The following is an 11,860-nucleotide window of genomic DNA, read 5'->3' on the forward strand; positions in this document are numbered from 1 at the left end:
ACTCGATGGGACGTTGTATTTTATCTGTGGTATCAGTGGTATGTTGAATGAACGGTTTAAGTGTGACCATGGTTACAAATAGTACCACGTTATACACCTAATTAGTATTTAAAGCACGAATTAAGACATACGTATATAAGTATATCTTAATTCGTGAAGTCATAGACATAGGCTTATTAAAGTATTAACATTAAATATTATTATTTGTTAATAGGTCTATGTTTAAAGTTCATAAAGATATAAAGTAGATTTTAAATTAAACATTTTATGAGCGGAGTATGAGAAAAAATGTCGTGAGTCGTGACTTGATAGGAAACAGTTGAAAGAGGAAACAATGATTGTATTCTTCACTAAGCTGGGAAAATAATTAAAAAATATGCATCGTCAGTCAATCAAGTAACCAATGTGATTTAAACAGAATGATTTTATACATAAATACTTGATTATTGAAGTTTAATTTTGGGGAAAAAAAACTTCTTTCCCGAAACACTTTACCGTCTTTACCGAGACATCGGTATGGTCGAACCAGTACCTACCTATGGAAATCTTATTGTTTGTCATCATGGTGCCCTTAACGGCTTAACCTGTCTGGGTTTGTTTATTTTTAATTTCTTACTTTAAACAATTAAAATTTAAAATTACATTAACCTATCTGTTAATGTTATATTAATACCGATTCACTCTATTGTCTAATGATCAGCAAGTAAACACATTTACACTGATGTTAGTAGACTAGTAGATTGGTACATTAAGTTGCTCATTCGACTGCAGAAGGCATGCTTTCCACTTAATTACTTAAATATTTATCAACGAATCAATGTATATTTACTATACATACCTCTATACTATATAAATATACATATTTAAAGTGTTTAATGTAGGTTTATCTTATTTTTAGTTATTTTAATTCTTGACAGTGTTCCTAAAAAAATATTTAAGATTTCAATATTGCTGCTGTACACTATGCACTCATGCATGAGACATGTGCATTAAGCCAATCTAAAAGAGTTTTTATCAATACCTATTCCATACTTCCATTTTTAATTATACATTAGTTTTTAGTATAAGATTAACGGAGGGTTAAAGCAATTCAACCAATATGAAGCATACAAGTAAGTAATAACTAATAACAAATAACATGAAAAATACTCATTATATTAAACATAGTTAATGCTCATGAATAATGAATTATACATATATAAGGTAATCAATCGAAGAAAAGTGACCGACATTTATTTATCATTAACTGCAGGCACTATCTCGGAAAATATAAGATAAATTATGCTTTTTAATTTTTAAATTCCGATTAGGTACCTAAAAGAAAACTTACGAGAAACCTTGTATAAAATTGTTTAGCTTTTGAAACAAAAGTGTTATCAACATAAATTGAAATAAAGCTTAAAAAACGTCGTTGCGTTATTGGAGTTATAAAAGCGTATACAAATATTCCAGTTTTCCTGTTGTTTTTTGTTAGTTTTACCAATTATTAAAAGTAATACTGGAAATTTTCAAAGTATCTAGACTCTAGAACAGTGGTTTTCAAACTTGTATTATACACGGAACACCCTACACTTCAAACAATTTTCGCGGCACACTAACATTTTTTTTAGATGAAAAATGCAATGCAATCAATAATATGGAAACCCCGAGGCACACTTAGTGGATACTTGCGGCACACCAATGTGCCGCGGCACCCAGTTTGAAAACCACTGTTCTAGAGTATACCTTATATGAACCAACTAGATAAAATTCGCTACTAGTATAGGGTTACCATTCGTCCCGATTTCGCCGGGACACTACCGGTTTTTACTACCGAGTCCCGATATTTTTCATTTCCCGGCCGGGACGTGGATAAGTACCGGTTTCTTAAAATAAGTCCCGAATTGTTCACGTGTGAAGTGTGAATAACAAATAATAAATAATTGTCGGAAATTTCCGAGATAGCCGAGGACCGATTTAAATCATTTAAAGAGAATAATATTGATTATTCTATGTTATTAAAAATTGTAGAATTTTCATTTGCATTGCCTGGATCTAACGCTGCAGTGGAGAGATATTTTCATTGATGAACAGTTGTTGGACAAAGTCACGAGGTAATTTATGCATCAATACAATAGAAGCTGCTTTAGTCATTAAGACTAACTTGGAAAATAAACCATGCCAACAATTTTACGAAGACATTTCGAAAAATAAAGATTTGCTTATCCGAGTTCATAAAACTGCAAAATATTCAACAACAAATCCAAAATCAGAAACGGAAGCTTCTGGATCTCAAACATGAAAAAATTCGAAAAATGAAGTTAGATGAAATCGATGATGAATAATGATGCATATTTAAACAATACACATATTACTAAATAAGGAAGACCACTCTGTTTTAAATTAAAAATTGTGTACCTAATTAATTTTTTTAGATAATTTAAAATTATATTTATGAATAAGATAATAATAATACTATTATTACATTTTGTGCTATTTTTAATTTTTGACTTTTTTATTTATTATAAATTATAATATAATAAAAATATTAAATAACGTTGGACTAAAAAAGGTATTATTAAAAATTCCAAAGAATGTGTTGTGGGGGGGGAGGTATTATAGTGTCGCGACTTGTATTTTTGTATAAATGGCAACCCTATACTAGTAAGCGCTTACAATATTGAATTTAAATTGAATTTGTTCCAAAACATAATAGGCAAAAAAATATAAATATTATAAATAAAATAATACACATTGTAAAACTAATAGTAAGTATGTTTCTCTAAATCCAAAAAAGTAAAAAGCGGGTAAGTGGATGTCGCTCTACTGTACATTAGGTGTGTAGGATATTAATGGATGTAATGAATGGTATTAAATTTGAATTCAATTATATCATATCGTTATATAAGAAAAACGATTCTCATCGGTGACTCGGATATTCTGTATTGTTATTGCTTATTATTAATATGGTAGCCGGTAAGTTGAATTAATATTATTCTAAAATCATGAGTGATGATGGAAAAATATTAAATATACCTATAGAAAATTGAGCTGTTTTGGAACCGAATATAAAACAAAACGATAAACTTTATTCTTTATGTTAATATGCAATTGTGTCCAAATTTGAACTTAAATGTCTGTACAAAATAACTGCATTCCAAAAGCCAAGACGGTGTCGGAGCTGCAGTAGTTTGGAATAACGTGGAATTCATGTATAAACTTCCCAACTCCTGCTCAGTATTCACAGCCGCAGAGTCAATTGCCACATTAAAAGCGCTCGAAATAATATCCGATAATCACATTCACATACAAGTCACTATAATCTTCACCGACTCCCTCAGTTCGATTAAGAATATAAAAAACACATATAATCCTGCAGACATTGGCCTACATATTCAAAATAAAATGTACACTTTGCAATACCATAATAACTTCAAGATCACACTCTTTTGGTTCCCTGGACATTTGAATATAAAAGAAAACGAACTCGCTGACTCCGCAGCCAAAAACGCTATCACATCTTCACTATCATCACCCACACAAATCATTTCCTCCGGTGACATACGAATGCTCATAACAAAGAAATGTCAACAAAGATGAAATCAAAGGTGGACATCGTATTATACGAAATTAAACCATATAAAACATAACACCGATTACTGCAGTATTCATATATTTCTTAGATTTTCTATTTAAAATTGTTTAAGTGGAACTTTATTTAAGATTTTCAATCCTTAGCTATAAAAATTGAACATTTTATAAATTTTTAACTACAAAATCATTTTCAATATTTAATTTGATAAATATTTTCAAAATTTGAACTTTAAACACTTATAAAAAAAATCGTGCCTATGTATTTTTAATATTTTTTAATTGCTATTGTAATAAGTCATCAAGAGTCATTTTGTATTAAATTTTCATTCTTTTTGACCCAACCAATACAATTTTACTGACATTTATAGAAAAAAAATTTTAATTTAAAATGACCATCAACAGCTAAAAACTAGTCAAAATATATTGAACATTTTATCAAGTATATGAATTGATGAAATAAACATATGGTGTAAATCTGAAGTGTCCATAGTAATTCGTTTAATAGAACCCCCCTCCCCTCACCTGACTACGGCCTTGTACCTAGATATTTATATTCATAGACCTTATTATACTACTTGATAAGCAATGAGTGTATATGGAAAACGTAACAACCTAGAGCAGCGGTTCTCATTTTCTCAACCGATGCGCCGCGAGAAATGTCATACATGTATAGGCGAGTGGCGATAACTATTGACTCCGGCGAAGTTTCCAAAGTTGCTGTGGTTGTCAAGCGCGTCGCGCGTGTGTGTGTGAGAGCAGGGTAAGATATATATATGTTACGGGCAAAAGTCGAAATCGGGCAAACCTCAGAAATGCCCGGGCAAAACGCGAACTGCCCACAATCCTTGGGCAAAATGTCATATTTCGGCTTTTGACCGGGCAAACCTAGTTATGACCAACCTAATTTGGGCAAAACCATATACTGACTTTTATAGTAATGGCAAAACCATAGTGTCTTATATACGTTCGGTAATATTAAATATAAATAATTTTAAAATAAATACAGTAGACGCCGCTTATAAGACTCACTTTGGGACCAGCACAAAGTGAGTCTTATAACCGAATGAATCTTATAGGCGAAGTGGAAAAAAAAATTAATTACGTATTTATAAATTTTATTTTACTACATATTTTGCTTTGATTTTAATACTTTAACACATATTACATATTACATACTTTATTGTTGAATAAATTTAATAATCCTGATAAAAAGAAACTAAAATTATAATAGGTAAATAATACATATAAAAATATTATAAAAATTATACATTAATAAAAAATTATAAAGGTTAGGTATATACGTATGTGTATTTATGTACCCGTAATTACGATAACTGTGCAGCCGCCAGATAATCAGATACCTCACTATAATAACGATAATCGTTGCGATAAATGTGAACTTTTATCTGCTATAAAAATTATTATACGTTATAAGGTACCAACAGAAACTAGGAATAATCAACACGAATATTATTTAATTTTTCAATACCAATTTATTTCTAAATTATAACCAAAAAAGTTTATTTTCTACTATTTATTTTACGAAATGTGAGTCTTATAACCGAAGCGTTGAGTCTTATACCCGATTTTTTTTTAATGTATTTTGATACGTCCGGTCCGTTCCAGACGATTTTGAGTCTAATAAGCGACTGAACAAATATAATTGAATAAACTTAATTAATACATTTAAACCCCACTTGAGCCAAACCGTAGAGTTTATAATCCTGGTTAGCTCGCTCAACACTCCCCAGATGGCTTTGCGAATGACGTGGCTTCTCGTGTAGAATTTTTAAACCATCCCTGTGACAAAAATCACTATTTATATTTAATATTATCGAACGTATATAAGACACTACGGTTTTGCCATTACGATAAAAGTCAGTATACGGTTTTGCCCAAATTAGGTTGGTCATAACTAGGTTTGCCTGGTCAAAAGCCGAAATATGACATTTTGCCCAAGGATTGTGGGCAGTTCGAGTTTTGCCCGGGCATTTCTGAGGTTTGCCCGATTTCGACTTTTGCCCGTAACATATATATATAGATGAATAGATTATTGTAATTTTTCATAAAGACGGTCTTCATCACTGTGAGAGTGCGAGATGTTGTTATGCCACTCGTAATGCTGTTGTCATAAACAATTCTTGTCAATAGAAGTATAATCCATATATTAAGGTCTATGTTTAATGTTTATATCATTTATTATTGCTATTAAATTTTAGGCCAGATTAACAGCAGTTGCGTCGCGTTTCGTGTCGTGCGAGGGCGTGGTATTATCTATATGATTAAAACTGGTAACCGGTAACCAATATGGTTTAAAAGTTGAGCTGTAGTCAATTATTTGTATACTCGGTGTACCTTTGTATAATTTGGTTATTACATGATACCAAAAAAGCCAAGTCCAATACTCTAATCACAATACGACTTAATCGACACGACACGACACGACACACGACGTAGCTGTGAATCCGGCTGTTCACAATTCATCGTGTCGTGTTCCGTATATTTAATAATAATACACATTGTCATTCTTCGTTTAAATATTATGTAATTTCGTCGAAATTTGAACATCAGAAAAAATTGTACTAATATTTTTTTATTAAAAAGATAGTATAGTTTCAATAGTTGGAAAATGGCTCTCGTCGTGAATAATTTGTTTTTTTGAGGTAGAAAGCACCGTTTGGTTCTTAGCTCACGAATCATTAGTCCTAGGTATGATGGCAGGTACGATGTTAATATGTTATACTTGATATTATTAAGACGTCTTACGGCTAAACCTATATTATATCTTTATAATTTATGTATAACACCAATATATTTATTAATATTTAATTTATAAGAACCTATATAATAAGTAATAACATATATACACAATAAATTAAATTTAGCGGTTTTTAATATTATAACTACGCATATATACCTATGTCATTGCTCTTTTCTAAATACTACGGGTACATCGGCATTTTTTACAGTTTTATTCAGATGTTTTTTTGCAATTGCTATTTTGCAATAAAAGTGTCAATATAAACGTGTTTAGTGCCTAAGTGGTTACTATACCTGTATAATATTACACCGTTATAAATTTATAGTGTACCTATAGAGTATACTAACATACTGTATACCTATGTATTTTTATTTTATTTTAGTATTTATATGTATACCTAATAACTATACTCTATAGGTATATACTAAAGTATTCTGGTATTCAGTTAATCAGGCTGTTGGAATTACTATAGGTACCTCCATGATTTCTTTGACTTTTCACATCATCATAATATATAGTTAAACATGGAAACGAAAGTATACTAGGATTATTCTCATTTATTTAATGATCACAAAAACTATATAGTTTGAAATTTAGGTAATAAAAGTACTGTCATCCTATATTAGTAATTTATGGCGTGGAGAAAGTGCAGACTAACAAAATAATTTTTTTAAAACGTCTCAATAAAAAAGAATGTAACTTTACATTTATTTTTGAATAAATAATTTATAATAAAAATATTATATTATGTAAATGTGTCATAAAACTTATAGTAGTTACCTAAGCACGGATCCAGATCAAAGATCTGGGGGGGGGGGGCACAATTTTTTGTTAATGTAAAATTACAATATCGGAATCACTGACCACCATGAATTAAAATAGTACTATCTTAGTTTGTGCACCTCAGGATGATACGTATAATAATGTATTATATAATCAGACATACATGTAATTTGAAATATAGTAATATTAGGACCTGTAGAATTATTAAAAAAATTTTGGAAATAATATGTCTGGGCGGGCCTGCCCCCCCCCCCCCTGAAACCATTTCTATAGTTACCCATACTAAATATTCTGATATCCAGCTTTAATACATTAAGATATAGTCGTATATTTACTTTAATTTAATATCTTCTACATAGAACATAGATATCTAATAATATAATATAACATTTTAATAATATATGGATTAATGCTAGAAAAACAAATATTTATATTTTACCGTGTTAAAATAATATATGAAATATGAAGTATGTGTGTTAAATCATTTTAAATGTAAAAGTTAAGAACTTTTGCATTTCCGCGCGTTTCAAATATCATAAGAATCACACCTATATTTCATGTTTTTATAAATTAATAATAATATAATTTCTCTATTATCTACATTCTATATGATTACATGAGTATTATTATTAATAATAATAATATTATAGGCACATCATGTCATCGTACCGTGTAATTATACAATACACAAGCGCTCTGGTCACAAGCGCACATATAAAAATATGTTTAAATTATATAGGGAATTAATTATTCGAGTAAAATTTTAGTAGGTATCAATATAATATGGGCATACGACTATATAACTACACGAATTTAAATGTCGCATGTTAAAATTCTGAAGTTAATTTATGGAAATGTGTGTTACCTGTGCTAGTTCGTTGTTTGTTTATACTACATTATGTCATTATTTAGTAAATACTACATTTTATAATAATGTATGTCTATTTTTTATGTAAAAATGGTTGTTTCTGTTACCATCTTTTTAAGCAGTAAATTTTCTTAGATTTTCAACTTCAATTTTTTTTCTGGTAAGAAAAGTAAAAAAGTGAGTATGTGGGTACCACTCTGTTGTACCTATAAGTGTCGAGTGAGTCACTAATTCACTGTAATGGACATCATAGTATTAAATTTGAGTTCAAAGATATATTAAAGGTTTGAAGTTCAACATTTTTTTGACGTTGGTATTACTATTATATTCCATGATTAATTATTTCTCTTTAAACGATTTTTTATTATATAAATTACAGCAAAAAATTATTTTATTGTGAATCAAAAACGAATAACTGTGGATACTTGAAATTTTCACTAAATATTTATTTTTTAAATTTTCTAAATATATTGACTATTTAGTAGTTTGACAATTTACTTAAAAATATTATGAGTGGGGAATAATATTTTTATGTATATTACATATTATTATAAATTTTACTATAGGTAATGATATAATTTCAAAATATTTTGATTAATTTTAAGTTAATACTAGGGCTGAGAATTTCTGCTGAGGTCACAAAACAATGTGAGTTATCTAATACAAGGGGATCATACTCAACATTTTATGCAGCATATTTTTTCGTTATTGCATATAAATGCATATTTGAGTACCTATAGTATATATATTAAGATTTATATATATATATATATATATATATATACAGTGGTGTATTGGTAAATATATTTATGGGTATACGCACTAATAAAATATGTATAATCTACCAAAAAAAAATTTTCTCGCTTCGCTCGTAGTCAATAATCATTACAATAATTAGGTGACTTAATCTCTTATATTATATTATTTTTATTTTATTTCTTTATTAAATTTTCAGTATTTTTACTAATATAATAATATTAAAATTAACACTGATCATCAATGGAACCGACTAGTATTCATTCTTCTTTGTCAAACGATACTACGATAAGTACAATAAGTCGTAAACTCGAATAGCAAGATTCAAGAAGGAAAATACCCATTATTGCAGTAACAATAATTTATAAATAAATCTATAAATAAACACCATAAACCATTTAATTGGCCATAGCCTGATAAACACTTAATAACATCAGTGGTTACAAAAACATAACATCGCAAGAAACACATTTGCCGCGCGTTATAAATGACATAATACAGGTTGAGAACCATGGACTGAGCATTCATACTCCATATTGGTAATATTACATAATATTTTAATAACATCTATTTTTCAAAATGTTATTAATAAATTTAATTTAAAATTCATTATTATATTAAAATAACAATTTTTCCTATGAATAATTGGTTTTCGAGTTATTTTAAGAGCGTATACCCGTAAAATGATATTTTACATTGGGTATACGCCGAAAATCGAAAATCTGCTGACGGGTATACGGCGTATACCCGCGTATCCGTACCAATACACCACTGCATATATATTACATGTATTATATTTATTGGAACATTTTGATGTTACTAAATACTAATAATATAACATAAATATCTGTACTTATAAATTTTTTTTTATTATGTGTACCTATACAATAAAATAAAATATAAATATTATCGTTTAAGTAATTTACTATCTGGCCGATAACACCGCGACGCGTGTAGGAAGTGAACTTCAGTTGTCCGTCATAATTTATCGCATATACTGTTGTTTGATTATCATGCAATTAATTTTAAAGTTTTCATCAATATTAATTAAAATATATTTCTTCGTATATGAATATTATATAATTTAGAAATCATATTTTATACAGGGTGATTCACCAAGCATGCTCATCCCCTTTTATTTCTTTAATGACCTTAGTATGAAGTTCTTCAAAATCTGATTTTTAAATTTATGTGGGTCCTCTTGGACAATATGACAATTTTTTTTTTGAGATTTTTTTGTACCCCTTAGGGTGTCTTTTGGAAATACAAACTTCTGTTTTTCAAATGAGAACCCCCTTTTTATATACTGTTAATAGTATAGAAAATACTTTTTCCGAAAGTGTTGATGTATCAGAATCTAAATTCGTATGAGTAGTTTTAGAGTTATTTAACTTTGTGTACTAAGTATAAATGTATAATAGGTAATATTATGACCATCGACCACGATGATAGGAAGTGTGGAAGATATGGGGGCTATGATGATTTGAAAATGTTAGTGATTAATGTTAATCCATCAATATTAATAATTTGTAAAAATGGATCAAGTACATAATAAATACCTACTCGATCCAATATTTTATATATTTCAGCAGTTCTCGACCTTTTTATATCCGCGTACTACATATACACAGTTTGAACATTTCCACCACTTGACCAAATAACCTTTTTAATGTATCAAAAATGTATACTTTACTTCAAATGTATACAATTTTATTTTATCAGGAACTATAAAGTTATGACAATTTAAGCATTTAATCCTCAAAAAGAAAATTAAATATGTAAAATTATTATTTATATTATTATCAATATCTATTAACCCAAATAATATTTAATGTAAATAATGTTCTATTTCATTTTTTATATAAAGGGATGTTTTTTGAGTACCACCTATATGACCTTTCCGAGTACCGCTATAGTGATATAAAATCATTGTATATGAAAAACGATCTTTAGCGAAGACGGACGTCAGCCTGCAATATTAAAAAATATATTTTATGATACACAAACGATTAACTAAAAAATAATTTAAAAACTTTCGAGCTTTTGATAAATCTTGTCAAAATTTGACCTTTAATAAAAAAAATCGTGTCTATGGATCTTTAATATTTATTAACTGCTATGACTTATGAATTATGATTATATGCTTGAAACTACTTACGAAGAGCCTTGCGTTAAATTTTAAAGTTTTTCGACCCAACGAATACAATTTTATTGACATTCAGGAAAATACAATAAAATTGAAAATGTCTATAAATAACTCAAAACTAGTCGAAATATTTTGAAAATTATATCATGGTAATGAATAATGATCTAATGTCTAACTTCAAATCGCTTCAAATGCTCGTATAAGAAATTAATTTGACTTTCCTGTAAATTTCCAAAAATTAGATACAAATACCTAGGGAAATTCTTATGAATTTCTAACTCAAAATAGTTCATTTTCGTGATTTTGAAGAATTTTTTCAAATCTTCAGACGATTTAAAAAAATATTGTGAATTGACGCTCAACTGTTTTTAATACCCACATTTTTATCGACAATAATTAAAAAAAAAACTAATAATATAAGCTAAACCAAAACAGTAAGATCCTTGTTCAGGACCACAATAAATGTTTTTTTGAATTTTTTTATCTGTGTGTACATTACTCATTTTGTGTTAATAAATTATACATTATATATATATGTATATATATATGTAAGTATAATGTGAGTAATAATTAAAATTTGTTAAATTGTCGTCATGCGTTGACTTAAATAAAATAAAATACTCGAAATTGTCTTATGCCTATAAATAGCTCAGAGTGACGCAATATTTCGAAAATTGTATAGTGCATACAATTTCCCATGTACAATTTCATGTATTTACGGTTATTTTTTCCTAGAGTTACATTAAAAAATGAAATCGATTTTCACAAAAACTGGTTTGGCCTTTAAATCTCAGTTTTTTTATTAATTTTTTGTTGATTAATAAACTTGATACAGTCATATCGCATATAGCAGAATATGAACTAAACTATTTTGTGAAATTTTGTGAAATTTTGTGAATACACTAGGAGACTTTCTCAGTTGTAAGGTCTATCGCGGAATATTATGGGGAATGCAAATATGTGTAACACTGTA

Source organism: Myzus persicae, unplaced genomic scaffold, assembly GCF_001856785.1.
Source record: "Myzus persicae strain clone G006 unplaced genomic scaffold, MPER_G0061.0, whole genome shotgun sequence".
Classification (NCBI taxonomy): Eukaryota; Metazoa; Arthropoda; class Insecta; order Hemiptera; family Aphididae; genus Myzus; species Myzus persicae.